General features: G+C 45.9%; 1 pseudogene; it reads left to right on the plus strand.

Moving 5' to 3' along the window:
* The first annotated feature begins 8,806 nt into the window (after positions 1–8,806).
* On the plus strand, positions 8,807–9,012 carry LOC142275722 (U2 spliceosomal RNA; annotated as a pseudogene).
* Positions 9,013–24,156: the final 15,144 nt, after the last annotated feature.

Here is a 24,156-nt window from a genome sequence, read left to right on the forward strand (position 1 = left end):
CGTCTCTTCTCAGGGACATCGGAGTGCCACACAATGTTTTACGTAAAATCTTTCATGTATTGATCTCAAAAAGTAACATACATTAGCTCTATCTCACTATTGGGTATGTGCCCTTAACATTTCCGCTATGAAAAATCATTTTGGTGTCATTTTGGAAGGTTTTCTGGTGAGTCCGTAAAAATGGCGTAAAACGTGGACAAAATTATTCACAGCTGTGACTTTTGAGTGATAAATGCTTCAAGGGGTCTTCCCCATGCTGTTGCCATGTCATTTGAGCACTCTTCGGAGACTTTTGTGCCATTTTTAGGGTTTCTACATGCTGCCGGTGGTCATTTCACAAAAATACTCGGGTCTCCCATAGGATAACATTGGGCTCGGTGCTCGGGCCGAGTACACGAGTATCTTGGGAGGCTCGGCCCGAGCTTCGAGCACCCGAGCTTTTTAGTACTCGCTCATCACTACTAAGTGAGTTACTGCAGGGAGGCCCCTGGTTGGTATTGTGAGGGTTAGTGGAATTCCTTCACTGAAGGGTTCTCAGTTGCCTCAGGTTCGTGAAAAATAGGTGCCCTGAGTTATGTCCTGTAAACTGTCACAGCGACCCAGACACACATGTGTAGTAGGGGAATATCCCTGCTGAGATGCCAGTGCTAGAGCACTCGTTTGCTGTGGAGTTGAACGCTATGTGAGCAGTTCTTACCTTCAATGAGCAGAAGTCTCTTTTTTCAGATTTCAATATCTCTGTGGGTATCTGGCAGAAATATGGAATACTCTTTACTGCTAAGACCCTGTACACCACTCCCACTAAAGGGGGCTTTACACGCTGCGACATCGCTAATGCGGAGTCGTTGGGGTCACGGAATTTGTGACGCACATCCGGCCGCATTAGCGATGTTGCTGCGTGTGACACCGATGAGCGATTTTGCATCGTTGCAAAAACGTGCAAAATCGCTCATCGGTGACATGGGTCTCCATTCTCGATTATCGTTACTGCAGCAGTAACGATGTAGTTCGTCGCTCCTGCGGCAGCACACATCGCTCCGTGTGACACCGCAGAAACGAGGAACCTCTCCTTACCTGCCTCCCAGCCGCTATGAGGAAGGAAGGAGGTGGGCGGGATGTTCCGGCCACTCATCTCCGCCCCTTCGCTGCTATTGGGCGGTCGCTCAGTGACGTCGCTGTGACGCCGCACGGACCGCCCCCTTAGAAAGGAGGCGGTTCGCCGGTCACAGCGACGTCGCCGGGCAGGTAAGTATGTGTGACGGGTCTGGTCGGTGTTGTGCAGCATGGGCAGCGATTTGCCCGTGTCGCGCAACAGATGGGGGCGGGTATCCACACTAGCGATATCGGGACCGATATCGCAGTGTGTAAAGTAGCCTTTAATAAACTGTGTAAAGGATTTTAAGTAAAAATCCACAATAAACCAGCGCTAGATGGGTTTTTATAATTTTATTAATAGACCACAAATAAAAAAATTTTTGCTATCCTTGTTTCAAGACAGAGTATTTGATAATATACAATACACTGATTATTACTAAAACCAAGGACCACATAAAACAAGGACCACATAAAATAAAAAATGAAAGTAATGAGAATAAAATTCTTTTGTATAACCAATTAACTTCGAGGTGATACAATATTCACATTGATTTAGTTTTACCAGTCTAATGTAATGCCCCGGCCGGTGGCATATATTTTGTTTGGTTAATAATTTAGACTTATACAATGAAAGATGTACTATACCACCCCTGGCTAACTTACAAGTTTTAAGTTGTACAATATAAGTTTGCGACGTTATATTCGCCCCCAGGGCCTGGGGGAATAAACCTCACAACAACTTGACCGCAAAAAACACCCCGGATTTCTCCGTTGATTAGTCTGGAACCGCTATGTACAGGATTGACCTGTTAGACTTCCAGAGCGGACGTTTTGAGGCCAGTGGCCGCGACTAGTGCTGGCTCTGGGGGAGATGTATGGTTACCGACATCCCTCTTTACAGAGCCTTTATAACACTTCACAAGGCCACAAACCAGCCGGTCCCGTATTCTCCCAAATGTACTTTCGAAATCAAGCAGTACGAAGCCACTGAAAGCACCAAGATGTTGGCTGCGGACAACAATAAGATCAGCGGTAACTACTCAGCCTCTCCAGCGGGCAGTCCAGACCGTATCCAGTGTCAGCTGACTGATTCCACACAGGAGGAAGTTGCTTGGCAGGTTAGCACCACACAAGGCTCCGATCCGCTTCCAAACGAGCAATGCAGAACCGCTGGAGGTACCAATGTATCCTGGTTGCAGACAAAGGAAATGTCAGCGGTAACCTCTCAACCTCTCCAGCAGGCAATCCGTACCGTGTCCAGTGGAAGCCGGTTGATTCCACACGAGGGAGAGATTACTTGGCAGGTTATCACCGCACAGGTGAGGTAGGCAAAAACAGAGTCCTGATCCGACGCGCGTTTCGGGGGCGTGTAACGGCCCCCTTCCTCAAGGATAACTCAGCTGTTGCCTAGAGCACTATTTATGCATACATTTAATTGGTTATAATTTGCATAAAATTAAACAATGTTTAAATTCAACCAACATTCAATGACCACTACATATATCAATTTGTGAAAGACCGTTCATAATAGCCATATAATATAATTATGTGCAAAGGTTTTTCTAAAGGTTTTTCTAAAAAGACCTATATATAGCCTTGCTTGTATCATCATATACTGGGAAGACAATGTGTATATATGCATATGCTTTTTTTCAACAATAAATTTAACAAAAGGACATCATAAAGGTGTAATATAAATTTGCTATAATATGAAAAGCCCCTTATATCTACATCAACCTTGGGCAAGTGAAGCACCAATTTTAATATATATTATGCATATATACACATATATCTCCATGACAATCGCTTTTTTTTTTTTTTTTTTTTTTTTCCTTCTCTCCGTATTATTATCAGTACCTATTACTCCTCTACCTATAAAAATATAAATTAATTAAAAGCAAACAGTTCTATATCATTATTGAGTCCATATGGTTTCAAGGTGTTCAATTCAAAAATCCATTGGCTTTCTGCTCGTGACATTTTTTTAATGAAATCGCCACCTCTCCAATCCTTAGTTATTTTTTGTACGCCCCATACTTGGGATCCTTTAAAGGACCCTCCATGTTTTAACACATAATGTCTGGATAGGGGGTGCTTAGTACATTTATTTTTAACACTTCTAATGTGCTCACCCACCCTTTTCCATAGGGGTCTAATAGTTCTCCCAATGTATTTTTTCTGACAGGGACATTGAATGCAATATACTACTCCCTTTGATTGACATGTAATAAATTCTCTAATCATGACTTCTGACTGCCCCTGTAAGAAGGATTTCCGTGAAATATTTTTTGTATTCTTACATACTATACAGCTTTTGCATGGAAAAAAACCTTTCAGGCCAAATAATCCTCCCTTATTAGGTGCTGTAAGATTACGTATGGTGGGTGCCACTAAATTGCCAATATTGTTTGCCTTCCTATATATGAATATAACGTCGCAAACTTATATTGTACAACTTAAAACTTGTAAGTTAGCCAGGGGTGGTATAGTACATCTTTCATTGCATAAGTCTAAATTATTAACCAAACAAAATATATGCCACCGGCCGGGGCATTACATTAGACTGGTAAAACTAAATCAATGTGAATATTGTATCACCTCGAAGTTAATTGGTTATACAAAAGAATTTTATTCTCATTACTTTCATTTTTTATTTTATGTGGTCCTTGTTTTATGTGGTCCTTGGTTTTAGTAATAATCAGTGTATTGTATATTATCAAATACTCTGTCTTGAAACAAGGATAGCAAAAAATTTTTTATTTGTGGTCTATTAATAAAATTATAAAAACCCATCTAGCGCTGGTTTATTGTGGATTTTTACTTAAAATCCTTTACACAGTTTATTAAAGGCTACTTTACACACTGCGATATCGGTCCCGATATCGCTAGTGTGGATACCCGCCCCCATCTGTTGCGCGACACGGGCAAATCGCTGCCCATGCTGCACAACACCGACCAGACCCGTCACACATACTTACCTGCCCGGCGACGTCGCTGTGACCGGCGAACCGCCTCCTTTCTAAGGGGGCGGTCCGTGCGGCGTCACAGCGACGTCACTGAGCGACCGCCCAATAGCAGCGGAGGGGCGGAGATGAGTGGCCGGAACATCCCGCCCACCTCCTTCCTTCCTCATAGCGGCTGGGAGGCAGGTAAGGAGAGGTTCCTCGTTTCTGCGGTGTCACACGGAGCGATGTGTGCTGCCGCAGGAGCGACGAACTACATCGTTACTGCTGCAGTAACGATAATCGAGAATGGAGACCCATGTCACCGATGAGCGATTTTGCACGTTTTTGCAGCGATGCAAAATCGCTCATCGGTGTCACACGCAGCAACATCGCTAATGCGGCCGGATGTGCGTCACAAATTCCGTGACCCCAACGACTCCGCATTAGCGATGTCGCAGCGTGTAAAGCCCCCTTTAGTGGGAGTGGTGTACAGGGTCTTAGCAGTAAAGAGTATTCCATATTTCTGCCAGATACCCACAGAGATATTGAAATCTGAAAAAAGAGACTTCTGCTCATTGAAGGTAAGAACTGCTCACATAGCGTTCAACTCCACAGCAAACGAGTGCTCTAGCACTGGCATCTCAGCAGGGATATTCCCCTACTACACATGTGTGTCTGGGTCCCTGTGACAGTTTACAGGACATAACTCAGGGCACCTAGACAGAAGGCAGAGGGACTACTTTCTATTTCTGGTGTAGAGCTTAGTACAATATATATATATATACTATTACATGTGACACATGTACCTTGTATTACCATTATTCGCTGTATATGAACCCCTTTTCTCCGGGCATTATTTGTCTATAGCATTTTTCACGAACCTGAGGCAACTGAGAACCCTTCAGTGAAGGAATTCCACTAACCCTCACAATACCAACCAGGGGCCTCCCTGCAGTAACTCAGGTAGTTGTACCCATTCTCTTTCCGCATTCTATGTGTTCTTCTTCTTTCTTCTTTTTTTTCTTTTTTCTTCTTTTTATTTCTATCATGTAGTTCAGGGGTTTATAGATATATGTCCTGCATCTCATATTTCCTTTAGTGGTGCTTCTTACCCATTCTCATATCATTTACCCTAGTATTTCATGATCCTGAGGCGACTGAGAACCCTTTAATAAAGGAATCCTTTTTCACTTGAATTGTCAAGTGATACTTACCAGTGACTATCACGTAATGTTACAGGTAGTTGCATTTTCTTCCTCTTCTTTCTCTCCTTTCTTCTTTGTCACACGGTCCATTGTGTTATAGCCCACGTGTCATGATAACACTTGTACCATCTTTTCATTTAGATTCCACCTACAATTATTTACCGATTCCAGTTCTGAAATAGGCTTTCATGATCTACTCACTAGAATTCTCAAGTGCATAAGGTACTGAGACATATACATGTTCACACCATTATAAAGAACAAAGTATAAACATTGAGGTTTTTCTCACACCCATGTTCCTGTGTTCTTTGATATGATATGTGTTCATTTCCTTCACTATATAGGATTGCAAGTTTTCCATTTGTACCTTAATGGCAATGACGCTATACAATTGAACACATATCATCCTGTTATCCATATAGGTGTGTATTTACCTGCTTGACTATTTTTGGTTGTTTGATCCAGAATGTTTCTCCAGATAGGTCATGTGGAAATTTTCTTTCCTCAGTACAAATGTTTTCACTATGGCTTTGGAAAAATTTTTTGTATGTGCATCATGGTCATTTGACCCATTGTACTCTCAAGTAGCAATATATTGTACTGTTATGTTGTACTATGTACTAATTACGTGTTTATATGGTTTTGTAACCCTTTATGATCTTAGATAACTTTATCCTTGATAAAGACCTAAAAACAAGGTCGAAACGTTGGATGAATTATCCTTTTGCACAAATAAAGAATTTTCAGCATTCCAAGAGTTCTTTTCTTACGTTATTGATCACTATAGTGTGCCAGAGCTATTTCTATTGAATTGACTCTTATTTTTTCTGAGCACCTGCTATATACACAGTGAGCCAGACATATTCAAGTTTCATTCAGAAGGCAGAGGGAAGCCTTAGCAGCTGAGCCTATATCTTGGCTTGTGAGCATTAGAACAGGCCGGCGATTACAGGGTAACATGAAAAATGTCCAGCTTGCATTATGACTAGAACATGACAATATCCTTTTAAGTACTAACCTATGATGCGTTCCTAAGCAGTTGATGTTATATGTTCTACATTTCATTTTCTGCATACTTTACAAGTAGTAGAATTTGCTTTGATATAGGCAACTGGATTTTCACAATGAAAAGGCAAAGGATAACGCCCGAAAAAGACGCCATACATTATGTCAGTGCCATCACTGACAAACCTGGATTGACCATGAAATACATCAATCCCCTTAAAGGTGAGTTAAAACAAGTTTTAACTAAATTGCCTTAATATTGTCATGCATTAGAATGACTGTCTTAGGTAATGATAAATATTTTCTACAGGAAGAGGAGTGTTTGCTGAAACTGAAATCGAAAAAGGGAGTTTTGTTGCAGAATATCGAGGCGAGCTCACGTATGCACTTACGATGGTAGACAACTACTCGAGATTTATGGTTGTGGTACAAGTCAAAGATCTAATGGCCCATACTGCAGCGAAGGTCTTCCAAGCACACTTATGCAGACCTCATGGCTACTCAGAGAGAGTCCTCACAGATCAAGGCACAGCCTTTGAAGCGGAAATCTTCAAGGACTTCTGCAGCTTTTACCGATGCAGGAAGATGCGCACTACACCCTACCATGCTCAAACCAATGGTTATCAACCTGCTCAGGACTTTACCCCATATTCCAGATGTGGCCTTACAAGTGATTTATAGAGGGGTAACAATACGTTGGGATCACCGGATCTAATCTCCCTTTTTATACACCCTAAAATCTTGTTTGCTTTAGAATAAACAATAACATCATAAAGGTATAGCAGTACCGTTTCAAAGTTTCGGTGTCCCAAGCAGCATTCCATCAGCCTCTGGAAGGTTCCTGGCAAATTGCACAGCTCGAAGGGCATGCTTTTGAACTCGCAGAGACCCATCGGGGTGGCAAAGGCGGTCTTCTCCCGGTCTGCCTCAGCAACGGACACTTGCCAATAGCGACTAGTGAGATCAAGGGTAGAAAAATAATTTGCAGTTCTCAATGCAGCTAGCTATTCCTCAATACAGGGGAGTGGTGCTGTCCTTCTTCTTTAACAGGACCAACGGAGCTGCCCAGAGGCTACAACTGTCACGGATAACCCCAGCCTCCTTCATGTTGCTCAACATGTCCTTGGTACACTGGTAATGTGCAGGTAGTTTTGGCTTATATCTCTCTTTGATGGGTGGGTGTGCACTTGTGGGGATGTAGTGTTTGACCCCTTTTATTCTTCAAAAGTCTAGCGGATGTTTGCTGAAGACTTGCTCGTATTCTTGCACTAGCCTGTAGACCCCCTTCTTGTGATGTGAAGGTGTGGAGTCAGTGCCTACGTGTAATTCCTTACACCACTCCTATGGCTGACTTGGTGAGCTGTCACTGAATGGGTGGGCTGAAGCAATGGTGGATGCTGCTGTTTGGATAGCATGTGTATCTACTGAGAACAGCTTATCAATGGTGGCAAATCGGAGCAGCTTAATTTCTTGCTCTCCGCAGTTCAACACTCTCATGGGCACTCTTCCCTTCCATATTAATGAATAAAACTATGATGTAAATAGCATATAGATACCCCACAAATGCAGATAAAAGTAGGTTATGGGAAAAGGGGGAAGAGAGAAACAGGAAAATAGTGGAATAAAGTATACCTTCCAGGTGGGAGAGGAAATGGCAGCACAGCCAGTGGAGGTGAAGCAAGGGGAGCCTGCAACTAAAGAGTTGAGAGCGTTATCACATGGTGACTGAGCCTGATTGTAACGGGAGCATAGAGGTGCCGATCCTGTCTTACCTGCGTTGGTGTAGAAGTGGGTGTCCTGTGGTGGAGTCAGCTATGTGCAGTGGTGGCCGTGGGTTCTTTTATGTGCGACCGTAGTAATAGCTGCGCCCACTTCCTGTATGGGAGTGGAATGCAGTGAGGGTAATGGAACGCACGCCTGCGCATTTGTGTTTAACGTCGCGCATGTGCAGAACGGAGAAAAGGCTGCGCTCACTTCCTAATGAAAGGGAGTGAGACGCATCTGGGAAGGGAAGGGAAAAGATTAGGGTTTGGGGATGATGAAAGGGCTTTCTACGGACAAGGATGGCAAAGGGTGGCAGTGACGGAAAGTCAGGCAGCCTGTCCTGTCCTGTCCTGTCCGTCCGTCTTTTTGTATCATGAATTGGAAAGACTGCAAGGGGGAGGGGAGGTGCTTGTGTCCAAAAGGAGGAGTTATTCAGATTCATTGCAGTGGGCGGCGGCTGCAAAAAGCACCATTCTTCTTGTTTTTGCTCTGCAAAACAGCCTTTTCAAGGGTTGGCTTGGGTGACAAAATGTCTTCTGTAGGCGTGGGTTTGTCTCCCTCTCCCTAAGATGTGTCCGGTATAGGCCAGGGTGCCACTCAAGGCCGTAACCAATTCGGGTTATAGCTTCTCGGCCTTTTGGCTAAGATCAAGTGTAGTTTCGGAGGACGCTACCTTGGTCGGTACTGGAAGGTGCCTGGGATTGCACGTCTGCCGGCCTTGAGGAAGTGTGTGCGCCTTCTGGTGACACATAGCCCTCTTGTGCCTGGACGGTTCCCAGGCAACGGGAGGCGATCACCTTTGTTATTTTGAAGTCCTACTGATAAACAGAAAAAAAAAAAATTAAATCTGTTCTTATCAGTTTAATATCTGATACGTCCCCTCTCTGGGGACCATATATTAAATGGATTTTTAGAACAAGGAGATGGAAAAAATCTTGCTCTGTCCACTCCACGCATTGACCTGGTATTGCAGTACCTCCAGGACCGGTGCACCCCTTCTTAACCCAGTTTCCAAAAGCAGAACTCAATTCACCTGATTCAAATGAGCCCCATTAGTGAATTGAAAGAAAGCAAAAACTTTATATGCACCTCAATTTGGCCAATTCACTTTTCACACTTTCACCCTTTTTTTTATCTTTCACACCTTTTACTTGCTTTATTGATGCAAAAAGCTGTGCCAAATAGCAAACTCATCTCCACTCAACTTGACCAACTCTGCTATGTCCCGTGCAGTATCTTATTCTCAGTCTTATCTAGATCATTTGCAATTGAATAGAATAGATCCCTTTTGGCTGCTTATGACTGTGTAAAATATGTAGTTTTACTGGGCTGGGATGAGAGAATCCATTGAAGCATGGTGTAGGGATTGTGGTTCCTGTGTGCTAAGAAGAGAGGCTGGCACCAGCCAGAAAGCCCCATTGCAGCCAATAATCACTTAATAACTTTTTCAACTTGTCATCATATGGGAGGCCTTCCATTCCTTGTAGTAGTCTAGTTGCCCACCTTTGAACTGACTCTAACTTCTGAATGTCCTTTTTAAAATGTGGAGCCCAAAACTGGTTCCCATATTCCAGATGTAGCCTTACAAGTGATTTATAGAGGTGTAACAATACGTTGGGATCACGGGATCTAATCTCCCTTTTTATACACCCTAAAATCTTGTCCCAAGCAGCATTCCATCAGCCTCTGGAAGGTTCCTGGCGCATTGCACAGCTCGAAGGGCATGCTTTTGAACTCGCAGAGACCCATAGGGGTGGCGAAGGCGGTCTTCTCCCGGTCTGCCTCAGCAACGGACACTTGCCAATAGTGACTAGTGAGATCAAGGGTAGAAAAATAATTTGCAGTTCTCAATGCAGCTAGCAATTCCTCAATACGGGGAGTGGTGCCGTCCTTCTTTTTTAACAGGATCAACAGAGCTGCCCAAAGGCTACAACTGTCACGGATAACCCCAGCCGCCTTCATGTTGCTCAACATGTCCTTGGTACACTGGCAATGTGAAGGTGGTATTGGCTTATAGCTCTCTTTGATGGGTGGGTGTGCACCTGTGGGGATGTGGTGTTGGACCCCTTTTATTCCCCCAAAATCTAGCGGGCTTCCCACCGGTAACCCGCTCCCCAGCTTGGATGGATGCTGAGGGAGCCCCTTTTGCCCGCAGGCTCTGGCCCTGGGAACTGTAGCCTTGGCGGTGACTGTGCTTCCCTCTACGGTGTGAGCTGTTGCCTTCAATCGGGTCTTGACTGCTGGGAAACCCTGGAGGTTCCTGTCGCTAACGGATTTGACCGGTTTTACGGCGACTCCTAGCCTGGTCGGGGTCCGTAGGCCCTGCCGGATGGTGCTGGCTTCTCTTCACTCCCCGATCTGGTACCGGCGGGCCACCGCCCATCCCCGGTCCGTACGGTTCACTCCAATCAGCCTCTCCTGCAGAAGGTCACCACCGTCTGCCAACCTTGCTGAGTGCCCGGGCCACACACCCGGACACGGTCAGTCTCCTCTCCTCTTCACTTCTCTAACTCCAAAACTGATCTCTAATCTGACTCCTTTTCCCGCCTCCAGGACTGTGAACTCCTCGGTGGGTGGGATCAACCGCCTGGCCCACCCCCTGGTGTGGACATCAGCCCCTGGAGGAAGGCAACTAGGATTTGTGTTTAGCTTCGGTGTGCCTAGCCGGAGTGTAGAGTGTGTTGGTGTAGTACCTGTGACGACCTGGCTTGTCCAGGGCGCCACATTCCCCTATAGCAAAATGCAGACCGTCCGCGGGCTGCCCGTCCATCACCGGTTTTATTTTCACAACTGAAAAAGAATAAAACGGTAAAACATGTAAAAGCATCATAAACATTTTACAACGGTACAGCTTCCGCTCTTCTCCCACCCAAACAACCTGGCCCTGATGCTGCCCCTAAGAAGCGGGCAGCACCCCTTGACCCCAGTCCAGCACCAAGTTGCCCGAGCGGGTTCTGTCTCTTTCAGGGGGCCCACGTCCAAGGGGACCCCTGAACCCCCGGAGGATCGCCACCGGTTACGGTAGTGGCGGGCCTAGGCCATCCCTTTCCTCCAGGCCCATCCTCCCAAATCAGCCTCTCCTGGTCGGTAAGCACCCTCTCCGGGTACCAATGCGGTCAACAGAAATAAGCCTGGAAAGCCTTAGCAGCGGTGCGGCCGGTTAAGTCCTTAACTGGGACAACCACCAGGAACCTCGAGTAGTGGTCTACGATGGTCAGAGCGTAGGTGTACCCACTTCGGCTGGGGGTGAGCTTTACATGGTCAAGGGCAACCAGCTCCAGCGGTTGGTGTGTAATGATCGGGTGTAGGGGTGCCTTCTGGCTGGCCTCGTCCTTCCTTCTCAATGCGCAAGGGCCACATTCTCGGCACCAGGCCTCCACAGATTCCCGCATTCCACTCCAATAGAACCGCTCTCTTAACAACATCTCTAGCTTCTTCCACCCGAAGTGCACTGCACCATCATGGTATGCTTGCAGGACGGTGGGCACGTTAGCCTGGGGAATCACCAGCTGGCGGATCTTCTCGTGAGTCTTTGGATTAATCAGCTCGCGATACAACTTCCCCTGGTGTAGGTATAGCCGGGTCCGTTCTTGCCACAGATGTTGGGCTTCGGCAGGGGCAGCAGGGTCTATCCCAGCAGAACCCTGTTCCACTAGAGTCTTGACCAGGCGGACAGCAGGTGCCTGGTCCTGAGCTTCCTGCCAGTCCTGTCGGGGCAGCGGATCCAGGTTCACCCGTTGTTGGTAGACGTGCACCTTCTCAGTGAATGGCCGGTGAAATGCAGGCAACTCGATCTCTTCGAGGTCATCATCCTCTGGCCCCTCTTCCGACAGGTGGGGCATCCGGGAGAGTGCATTGGCATTGACGTTGGTACGGCCGGCCCGGTACTTGATGGTGAAATCGTAGTTGGCTAACCTGGTCACCCACCGCTGCTCCAACGCGCCCAGCTTGGCCGTATCTAGATGGGTCAGCAGGTTATTGTCTGTGTACGCGGTGAACTTGGCTGCTGCCAGGTAATGGCGGAAACGCTCGGTGATAGCCCACACCAGTGCCAAGAGCTCAAGCTTGAAGGAGATGTAGTTCTCAGGGTTCCTCTCAGTCGGTCGGAGTTTTCGGCTAGCATAAGCTATTACCTTTTCCCTTCTGTCTTGGACCTGGGATAGAACAGCCCCCAAGCCCACATTGCTGGCGTCGGTGTAGAGGATGAATGGGCGGCTGTAGTCAGGGTACGCTAGGATTTCCTCTCCGGTAAGGGCTGTTCTCAGCTGGCGGAAGGATTCCTCATGCTTTTCTTCCCACACCAATGGGGCTACTAGGGATCTACCACCCTTGGTCTGTCCTACGAGGAGGTCTTGCATGGGGGCAGCCATCTTTGTGTACCCCTTAATGAAGCGACGGTAATATCCCACCAGGCCCAGAAACTGCCTCACTTCCCTCACTGTGGTCGGTCTCGGCCAGTCTTGGATGGCGGTGATCTTCTCGGGGTTGGGGGCGACACCTTCCGCACCAACCACATGTCCTAGGTACTGCACTCTGGGTTTCAGCAGATGACACTTTGAGGGCTTCAACTTCATCCCATACTTGGCAAGGGACGCGAACACCTCGGCTAGGTGCTCCAGGTGGGCTTCATACGTCTGTGAGTACACAATCACATCATCCAAGTACAGCAAAACGGTCCCATAGGCAGTCTTCTCTCGGTCTTCCGGTGCCACGGCCACCTGCCAGTACCCGCTGGTGAGGTCAAGGGTGGAGAAGTAGTTAGCGGTTCTCAGCGAGGCCAGGGACTCTTTGATGCGGGGCAGAGGGTAAGCATCCTTATGCGTTATCTGGTTAATCTTCCGGTAATCCACACACATCCGCATGGTGCCATCCTTCTTCTTAACCAGCACCAACGGAGCGGCCCAGGGACTACAGCTGTCCCTAATAACCTCTGCCTCCTTCATGTTCCTCAACATGTCTTTGGCGCATTGGTAGTGCGCAGGGGGAATAGGCCTGTATCTCTCTTTAATAGGGGAGTGTGTACCGGTAGGGATGTGGTGTTGAACCCCTTTAATCTGCCCAAAATCTAGAGGGTGCTTGCTAAAAACCCGCTCATACTCCTGTACCACCCGGTATACCCCTTCCTTGTGGTGTATGGGGGTATCATCAGTGCCGACATGTAGCTCTCGATACCACTCGCCTAACTCCCCCAGGGATGAGTGGGAACCGGCAGCAGGCGGTGTGACCGGGGGAACGGCTTCATGGATCGTGTGGGGATCTAGAGTGAACAATTTGGCAAGGGTAGCGTACCGGGTGGTGCATGAATGCACACATATTGGTTTTATAATCTTATTGTATTACTTTATATTCTTATTTCACTTGTGCATATCTCCACCATAATCCTGGCTAAGAAATATAGCTTTTTTTGGGGTACACAGGTAGTAAGGTCTTCTTTCTATTTCTTTAGGGGTGATATAGCCTGGTGGAACTCTAGACCTCTAACATTATATATGCACCCTTTTTCTTTATGGTTCTTGGACACCTTATAACATTCTTCCATACATATATATCTTTCTCATAAATTATAAATAATTAGGCATTTTTATATATTTTATTTACATTTTCATAAATAACTTTTTACAAAGCATGGGGGACATTCTCACATACATATAATTTTCATGTACGCATTCTGAAAATTTACGCATAAACCGTACACACTCCTTTTTGTAACAATTTCTATAACTCATTCGCTGAACTCTCATCCCGGATATTCATTCTTACACCGAATTTCCTGTTATAACACAACATTCATGATTTTTATTCAATTTATTTTTATTTTTTAGGTTTATTAGTAGTGATGAGCGAGTACTAAAAAGCTCGGGTGCTCGAAGCTCGGGCCGAGCCTCCCAAGATACTCGTGTACTCGGCCCGAGCACCGAGCCCAATGTTATCCTATGGGAGACCCGAGTATTTTTGTGAAATGACCACCGGCAGCATGTAGAAACCCTAAAAATGGCACAAAAGTCTCCGAAGAGTGCTCAAATGACATGGCAACAGCATGGGGAAGACCCCTTGAAGCATTTATCACTCAAAAGTCACAGCTGTGAATAATTTTGTCCACGTTTTACGCCATTTTTACGGACTCACCAGAAAACCTTCCAAAATGACACCAAAATGATTTTTCATAGCGGAAATGTTAAGGGCACATACCCAATAGTGAGATAGAGCTAATGTATGTTACTTTTTGAGATCAATACATGAAAGATTTTACGTAAAACATTGTGTGGCACTCCGATGTCCCTGAGAAAAGACGTACATAAAGGCCTCTGAGTCTAATGTGCCCATTTTGAGGAACTGAGTCTTTGTAGTATTTTCCTTTGCCAGGGCAGTCCAAAATTGTGAGGTTCACCAATGCCCCTGCATACAGACGTGCATGATGGCCTGTAAACCTGAAGTGCCCATTGTAAGGAAGTGGGTCTATTGTAGTATAGCCCTTAGGCAGGGCAGCCAAAAATTGGGAGGCTCTACGTTGTCCCTGGATAGAGACGTGCATGAGGGCCTGTAAACCTGAAGTGCCCATTGGAAGGAAGTGGGTCTTTTGTAGTATAGCCCTTTGGCAGGGCAGCCAAAAATTGGGAGGCTCCACGTTGTCCCTGGATAGAGACGTGCATGAGGGCCTGTAAACCTGAAGTGCCCATTGGAAGGAAGTGGGTCTTTTGTAGTATAGCCCTTTGGCAGGGCAGCCAAAAATTGGGAGGCTCCACGTTGTCCCTGGATAGAGACATGCATGAGGGCCTCAAAACATTAAGTGTCCATTGTCAGGAAGTGGGTGTATTATAGTATAGCCCTTAGGCAGGGCAGCCAAAAATTGGGAGGCTCCACGTTGTCCCTGGATAGAGACGTGCATGAGGGCCTGTAAACCTGAAGTGCCCATTGGAAGGAAGTGGGTCTTTTGTAGTATAGCCCTTTGGCAGGGCAGCCAAAAATTGGGAGGCTCCACGTTGTCCCTGGATAGAGACGTGCATGAGGGCCTCAAAACATTAAGTGTCCATTGTCAGGAAGTGGGTGTATTATAGTATAGCCCTTTGGCAGGGCAGCCAAAAATTGGGAGGCTCCACGTTGTCCCTGGATAGAGACGTGCATGAGGGCCTCAAAACATTAAGTGTCCATTGTCAGGAAGTGGGTGTATTATAGTATAGCCCTTAGGCAGGGCAGCCAAAAATTGGGAGGCTCCACGTTGTCCCTGGATAGAGACGTGCATGAGGGCCTCAAAACATTAAGTGTCCATTGTCAGGAAGTGGGTCTTTTGTAGTATAGCCCTTTGGCAGGGCAGCCAAAAATTGGGAGGCTCCACGTTGTCCCTGGATAGAGACGTGCATGAGGGCCTCAAAACATTAAGTGTCCATTGTCAGGAAGTGGGTGTATTATAGTATAGCCCTTAGGCAGGGCAGCCAAAAATTGGGAGGCTCCACGTTGTCCCTGGATAGAGACGTGCATGAGGGCCTCAAAACATTAAGTATCCATTGTCAGGAAGTGGGTCTTTTGTAGTATAGCCCTTTGGCAGGGCAGCCAAAAATTGGGAGGCTCCACGTTGTCCCTGGATAGGGACGTGCATGAGGGCCTCAAAACATTAAGTGTCCATTGTCAGGAAGTGGGTGTATTATAGTATAGCCCTTTGGCAGGGCAGCCAAAAATTGGGAGGCTCCACGTTGTCCCTGCATAGAGACGTGCATGAGGGCCTCAAAACATTGTTCCCATTGCAAAGGAGCGGGTCTCCTGTCGTTGTAATGTCCATTCTGCAAAGAATGGGCGAAAAAAATTACCACTGGGGGTATACCTGAAACAAAGGCCTAACTCTTGTAACGGTCATCATGGTGGCGCATGAGGAGAAGGAGGAGCAGTCCAGCGATTATCCAAAGTCCAGAAGTGTGTACCCATGGGTGACTGGAGGTACATGGCAAATTCCCGTTACAAACTTTAAATTCCGCTCTCATTTGCTGGTGGTGTGGTGAAGTCTGGCCCAATCCAACCCTTGTTCATCTTGATCAGAGTCAGCCTGTCAGCATTTTCAGTTGACAGGCGGGTGCATTTATCTGTAATGATTCCACCTGCGGCACTAAAAACACGCTCTGACAAAACGCTAGCGGCAGGGCAGGCCAGGACTTCCAAGGCGTAGAGAGCCAATTCATGCCACGTGTCCACCTTGGATACCCAATAATTGTAAGGCACAGAGGAATGTCGGAGTACAGTTGTTCGATCTGCAAGGTACTCCTTGAGCATCTGGGCAAACTTAGGATTTCTTGTGGCACTACCCCGCACCTCAGGGGCTGTGGTACGTGAGGGGCTGAGAAAACTGTCCCACATCTTAAAGACTGTTCCCCTACCTCTGGCGGATTGGACTTGTGCCTCTCTCGGCTGTACGCCTTGGTTGTCCACTGATTCCTGACCTATGCCGCTAGCGTTTTGTGAGGGGAATGCTTTGCCTACTTCCGTGACTATGGCCTTCCGGAACTGCTGCATTTTGGTTGACCTCTCCGCCTCGGGAATAAGAGACATAAAGTTCTCCTTGTAGCGTGGGTCTAACAGTGTTACCAACCAGTAATGATTGTCGGCCAAGATGTTCTTAACGCGAGGGTCACGAGACAGGCAGCTTACCATAAAGTCAGCCATGTGCGCCAGACTCTTAACAGCCAGGACTTCAGTAGCCTGACCAACACGTTGACTGAACATGCTGTCCTCCTCCTCCTCCTCCTCCTCCTCCTCATCTACCCTGTCCTCTGGCCAGCCACGCTGAACCGAGGATATGACTGGTGTGCATGTCATATCCTCAATTTGGCCGGAGATTTGCTCCATGTCTTCATCCTCCTCCTCGTCATAGTCCTCCACTGCACGTTGTGATGAGACGAGGCTGGGCTGTGTGTTATCACCCACACCCACTACTGTTTCTTGCTGCAACTCATCGCGCTCCGCCTGCAATGCATCATGTTTGGTTTTGAGCAGAGACCGTTTTAGAAGGCAGAGTAGCGGTATGGTGACGCTAATAATGGCGTCATCTTATACCTTTATGATGTTATTGTTTATTCTAAAGCAAACAAGATTTTAGGGTGTATAAAAAGGGAGATTAGATCCGGTGATCCCAACGTATTGTTAACCCTCTATAAATCACTTGTAAGGCCACATCTGGAATATGGGGTAAAGTCCTGAACAGGTTGATAACCATTGGTTTGAGCATGGTAGGGTGTAGTGCGCATCTTCCTGCATCCGCCATAACCTTCCCTTAGGATATACTGTGCCCTTATCAGATTGGTTGTACAAGGTTGCTTCTCTTATTGGATGGATTTCAAGCTGCATGGATAATGTTCATTTAAATGATGTGGATAGAAAGACTGAAGATATCTACATGTAGTCCATCATGAATCAATACTATTTTACACAGTCATAAGCAGCCCATGGGCATTCACCTGCATTCAAACCAATAACAGCTCATAGACCAGACAATCCATCTACCACTGGACCAAAGACAGGAAGTTAAATCCACTGCCTGCGGTAACCAACTTAATCCTATAGGCTACTCACACAACAAACCCAACAGAAAGGAAAAAAACATGGCTTCGATTATCCATCCAATGAAAACGCATAACCATTGTGAGCCATTGGACAATGCAATTGGACACTTGGTGACATGGTGCACGGCCCAATGAATCAAGTCTTTACTTCATATTCACGGTTTAAGCCCTTGGGTTCTAATGTGCCCAGAGTACATATCCAGAAAGATTCTCTTTCTTTGAGCTAAACACAAGTCAACAATACATTGTAAGCAGATTCTATTACCAGTCCCACACCATTTTGTGACGCATAATCACACAGTGATCCAATTAACATTCCAAGTCATCGAACATGTCCAAGCCATACGCAGAGGAGGCAATAGAATTAGGAAGCTCAAAGAAAGGGAATCTTTCTGGATATATACTCTGGGCACATTGGAACCCAAAGGCTTAAACCATGAATATGAAGTACAGACTTGATTCATTGGGCCATGCATGGACATAATGGACATAATTCTAATAGGCAGGACAGGTAATAAGGAGCACAAGTTATATGCTAAAATGTGTTGTGTGACAAGACAGACACAGGAAAGGACATGATAACAGGTGTAGGGACCAACAAGGTGAGACAAGGGGTATCAGGATAGGGTCAAGTAGGTATGAATGTAGTAATGGGGCAGGCATAGAGAATTGTATGTGAATGTGAATTACAATAAATCACTAAGGAAAGGAATATGTGAGTGTGTGCCTAATGTAAACTAATATTGTACTGGCAAAATTATGGATGGAAAGGGAGAAGGGGAGGGGGGGAGAGAGGATGCTGTAATTGACTACAAGGGTATGAGTTATGAGTGATCATAGGGATAGTGTTACATAAGTGGAAATACCTATGGAGGACCGGATGTGTAAGCGCATACCTTATACAAACCTATAGAGTGCTGATGGGTGAGAGTGTGATGTTAGATATAAGACATCCTATAGTGAATAGTGAGCCGTAATCAAGTGCAACAGGGATATTTCACGTGACTATGGGAACCTGGAAGGTAAAGAAAGGGGAGAAAAAACTGTTAGACAAGGTAATCAGACATAATGTAACCAGTTGATCAGACATGATCACCTGGTTTGAGACCCCCTGCCTTACACTATATAGATATCATGTTCATTCCCCATCTATCTTGCTCAGGAGAGCATCTCCCTCCCCCGGCACCAAGAGCAGCTCATACTGAATTGTTACATTGACTAGTAACACTGCACACAGAAATGCACCTTAATATTCCACTGTTAACCCTTTCCTCCCAGCAGTAACACACAACTCCTCACCTTGATATCATGGTGATTTATGGTCAGAATGACTTCAATGCGATCAGTGATTTCTATTCTAGCTCTGCTCACATAGATTTTATATCCACACTCAACTATAGGCCGTTCTTCATATTTTGGGGGCTTTTAGTCAGATATACTAGTTTGTGCCTGTATAGTATTGGTGTAGATGGGAGTGTAGGGCATGGGTTACATGGCACTGTGGTGGAATACTGATGGGAGGTATTGGTGCTGTGTTTGATGCTTCTACTGGGTATTTTCCTACAAATACTGGAACAGCTCACTGCTTAGAATGATCCTTCCCAGCTCTATAATATATTATATATACCCCACAATGCAGGCTCACACACACATTTGTCTCAAGTGTGTTGTAGGGACACAGATACAGTCTTGGTCATGTGACTAAAGGCTACTTTACACACTGCGATATCGGTCCCGATATCGCTAGTGTGGGTACCCGCCCCCATCTGTTGCGCGACACGGGCAAATCGCTGCCCATGCCGCACAACACCGACCAGACCCGTCACACATACTTACCTGCCCGGCGACGTCGCTGTGTCCGGCGAACCGCCTCCTTTCTAAGGGGGCGGTCCGTGCGGCGTCACAGCGACGTCACTGAGCGACGGCCCAATAGCAGCGGAGGGGCGGAGATGAGTGGCCGGAACATCCCGCCCACCTCCTTCCTTCCTCATAGCGGCTGGCAGGCAGGTAAGGAGAGGTTCCTCGTTTCTGCGGTGTCACACGGAGCGATGTGTGCTACCGCAGGAGCGACGAACTACATCGTTACTGCTGCAGTAACGATAATCGAGAATGGAGACCCATGTCACCGATGAGCGATTTTGCACGTTTTTGCAACGATGCAAAATCGCTCATCGGTATCACACGCAGCAACATCGCTAATGCGGCCGGATGTGCGTCACAAATTCCGTGACCCCAACGACTCCGCATTAGCGATGTCGCAGCGTGTAAAGCCCCCTTTAGTGGGAGTGGTGTACAGGGTCTTAGCAGTAAAGAGTATTCCATATTTCTGCCAGATACCCACAGAGATATTGAAATCTGAAAAAAGAGACTTCTGCTCATTGAAGGTAAGAACTGCTCACATAGCGTTCAACTCCACAGCAAACGAGTGCTCTAGCACTGGCATCTCAGCAGGGATATTCCCCTACTACACATGTGTGTCTAGGTCACTGTGACAGTTTACAGGACATAACTCAGGGCACCTAGACAGAAGGCAGAGGGACTACTTTCTATTTCTGGTGTAGAGCTTAGTACAATATATATATATTTATACTATTACATGGGACACATGTACCTTGTATTACCATTATTCGCTGTATATGAACCCCTTTTCTCCAGGCATTATTTGTCTATAGCATTTTTCACGAACCTGAGGCAACTGAGAACCCTTCAGTGAAGGAATTCCACTAACCCTCACAATACCTACCAGGGGCCTCCCTGCAGTAACTCAGGTAGTTGTACCCATTCTCTTTCCGCATTCTATGTGTTCTTCTTCTTTCTTCTTTTTTTTCTTTTTTCTTCTTTTTATTTCTATCATGTAGTTCAGGGGTTTATAGATATATGTCCTGCATCTCATATTTCCTTTAGTGGTGCTTCTTACCCATTCTCATATCATTTACCCTAGTATTTCATGATCCTGAGGCGACTGAGAACCCTTTAATAAAGGAATCCTTTTTCACCTGAATTGTCAAGTGATACTTACCAGTGACTATCACGTAATGTTACAGGTAGTTCCATTTTCTTCCTCTTCTTTCTCTCCTTTCTTCTTTGTCACACGGTCCATTGTGTTATAGCCCACGTGTCATGATAACACTTGTACCATCTTTTCATTTAGATTCCACCTACAATTATTTACCGATTCCAGTTCTGGAATAGGCTTTCATCATCTACTCACTAGAATTCTCAAGTTCATAAGGTACTGAGACATATACATGTTCACACCATTATAAAGAACAAAGTATAAACATTGAGGTTTTTCTCACACCCATGTTCCTGTGTTCTTTGATATGATATGTGTTCATTTCCTTCACTATATAGGATTGCAAGTTTTCCATTTGTACCTTAATGGCAATGACGCTATACAATTGAACACATATCATCCTGTTATCCATATAGGTGTGTATTTACCTGCTTGACTATTTTTGGTTGTTTGATCCAGAATGTTTCTCCAGATAGGTCATGTGGAAATTTTCTTTCCTCAGTACAAATGTTTTCACTATGGCTTTGGAAAATTTTTTTGTATGTGCATCATGGTCATTTGACCCATTGTACTCTCAAGTAGCAATATATTGTACTGTTATGTTGTACTATGTACTAATTACGTGTTTATATGGTTTTGTAACCCTTTATGATCTTAGATAACTTTATCCTTGATAAAGACCTAAAAACAAGCTCGAAACGTTGGATGAATTATCCTTTTGCACAAATAAAGAATTTTCAGCATTCTAAGAGTTCTTTTCTTACGTTATTGATCACTATAGTGTGCCAGAGCTATTTCTATTGAATTGACTCTTATTTTTTCTGAGCACCTGCTATATACACAGTGAGCCAGACATATTCAATTTTCATTCAGAAGGCAGAGGGAAGCCTTAGCAGCTGAGCCTATATCTTGGCTTGTGAGCATTAGAACAGGCCGGCGATTACAGGGTAACATGAAAAATGTCCAGCTTGCATTATGACTAGAACATGACAATATCCTTTTAAGTACTAACCTATGATGCGTTCCTAAGCAGTTGATGTTATATGTTCTACATTTCATTTTCTGCATACTTTCCAAGTAGTAGAATTTGCTTTGATATAGGCAACTGGATTTTCACAATGAAAAGGCAAAGGATAACGCCCGAAAAAGACGCCATACATTATGTCAGTGCCATCACTGACAAACCTGGATTGACCATGAAATACATCAATCCCCTTAAAGGTGAGTTAAAACAAGTTTTAACTAAATTGCCTTAATATTGTCATGCATTAGAATGACTGTCTTAGGTAATGATAAATATTTTCTACAGGAAGAGGAGTGTTTGCTGAAACTGAAATCGAAAAAGGGAGTTTTGTTGCAGAATATCGAGGTGAGCTCACGTATGCACTTACGATGGTAGACAACTACTCGAGATTTATGGTTGTGGTACAAGTCAAAGATCTAATGGCCCATACTGCAGCGAAGGTCTTCCAAGCACACTTATGCAGACCTCATGGCTACTCAGAGAGAGTCCTCACAGATCAAGGCACTGCCTTTGAAGCGGAAATCTTCAAGGACTTCTGCAGCTTTTACCGATGCAGGAAGATGCGTACTACACCCTACCATGCTCAAACCAATGGTTATCAACCTGCTCAGGACTTTACCCCATATTCCAGATGTGGCCTTACAAGTGATTTATAGAGGGGTAACAATACGTTGGGATCATCGGATCTAATCTCCCTTTTTATACACCCTAAAATCTTGTTTGCGTTAGAATAAACAATAACATCATAAAGGTATAGCAGTACCGTTTCAAAGTTTCGGTGTCCCAAGCAGCATTCCATCAGCCTCTGGAAGGTTCCTGGCAAATTGCACAGCTCGAAGGGCATGCTTTTGAACTCGCAGAGACCCATCGGGGTGGCAAAGGCGGTCTTCTCCCGGTCTGCCTCAGCAACGGACACTTGCCAATAGTGACTAGTGAGATCAAGGGTAGAAAAATAATTTGCAGTTGTCAATGCAGCTAGCTATTCCTCAATACAGGGGAGTGGTGCTGTCCTTCTTCTTTAACAGGACCAACGGAGCTGCCCAGAGGCTACAACTGTCACGGATAACCCCAGCCTCCTTCATGTTGCTCAACATGTCCTTGGTACACTGGTAATGTGCAGGTAGATTTGGCTTATATCTCTCTTTGATGGGTGGGTGTGCACTTGTGGGGATGTAGTGTTTGACCCCTTTTATTTTTCAAAAGTCTAGCGGATGTTTGCTGAAGACTTGCTCGTATTCTTGCACTAGCCTGTAGACCCCCTTCTTGTGATGTGAAGGTGTGGAGTCAGTGCCTACGTGTAATTCCTTACACCACTCCTCTGGCTGACTTGGTGAGCTGTCACTGAATGGGTGGGCTGAAGCAATGGTGGATGCTGCTGTTTGGATAGCATGTGTATCTACTGAGAACAGCTTATCAATGGTGGCAAATCGGAGCAGCTTAATCTTTTGCTCTCCGCAGTTCAACACTCTCATGGGCACTCTTCCCTTCCATATTAATGAATAAAACTATGATGTAAATAGCATATAGATACCCCACAAATGCAGATAAAAGTAGGTTATGGGAAAAGGGGGAAGAGAGAAACAGGAAAATAGTGGAATAAAGTATACCTTCCAGGTGGGAGAGGAAATGGCAGCACAGCCAGTGGAGGTGAAGCAAGGGGAGCCTGCAACTAAAGAGTTGAGAGCGTTATCACATGGTGACTGAGCCTGATTGTAACGGGAGCATAGAGGTGCCGATCCTGTCTTACCTGCGTTGGTGTAGAAGTGGGTGTCCTGTGGTGGAGTCAGCTATGTGCAGTGGTGGCCGTGGGTTCTTTTATGTGCGACCGTAGTAATAGCTGTGCCCACTTCCTGTATGGGAGTGGAATGCAGTGAGGCTAATGGAACGCACGCCTGCGCATTTGTGTTTAACGTCGCGCATGTGCAGAACGGAGAAAAGGCTGCGCTCACTTCCTAATGAAAGGGAGTGAGACGCAGCTGGGAAGGGAAGGGAAAAGATTAGGGTTTGGGGATGATGAAAGGGCTTTCTACGGGCAAGGATGGCAAAGGGTGGCAGTGACGGAAAGTCAGGCAGATGGTCCTGTCCTGTCCTGTCCGTCCGTCTTTTTGTATCATGAATTGGAAAGACTGCAAGGGGGAGGGGAGGTGCTTGTGCCCAAAAGGAGGAGTTATTCAGATTCATTGCAGTGGGCGGCGGCTGCAAAAAGCACCATTCTCCTTGTTTTTGCTCTGCAAAACAGCCTTTTCAAGGGTTTGGCTTGGGTGACAAAATGTCTTCTGTAGGCGTGGGTTTGTCTCCCTCTCCCTAAGATGTGTCCGGTATAGGCCAGGGTGCCACTCAAGGCCGTAACCAATTCGGGTTATAGCTTCTCGGCCTTTTGGCTAAGATCAAGTGTAGTTTCGGAGGACGCTACCTTGGTCGGTACTGGAAGGTGCCTGGGATTGCACGTCTGCCGGCCTTGAGGGAGTGTGTGCGCCTTCTGGTGACACATAGCCCTCTTGTGCCTGGACGGTTCCCAGGCAACGGGAGGCGATCACCTTTGTTATTTTGAAGTCCT

This window comes from Anomaloglossus baeobatrachus, unplaced genomic scaffold, assembly GCF_048569485.1.
Source record: "Anomaloglossus baeobatrachus isolate aAnoBae1 unplaced genomic scaffold, aAnoBae1.hap1 Scaffold_3857, whole genome shotgun sequence".
Taxonomy (NCBI): domain Eukaryota; kingdom Metazoa; phylum Chordata; class Amphibia; order Anura; family Aromobatidae; genus Anomaloglossus; species Anomaloglossus baeobatrachus.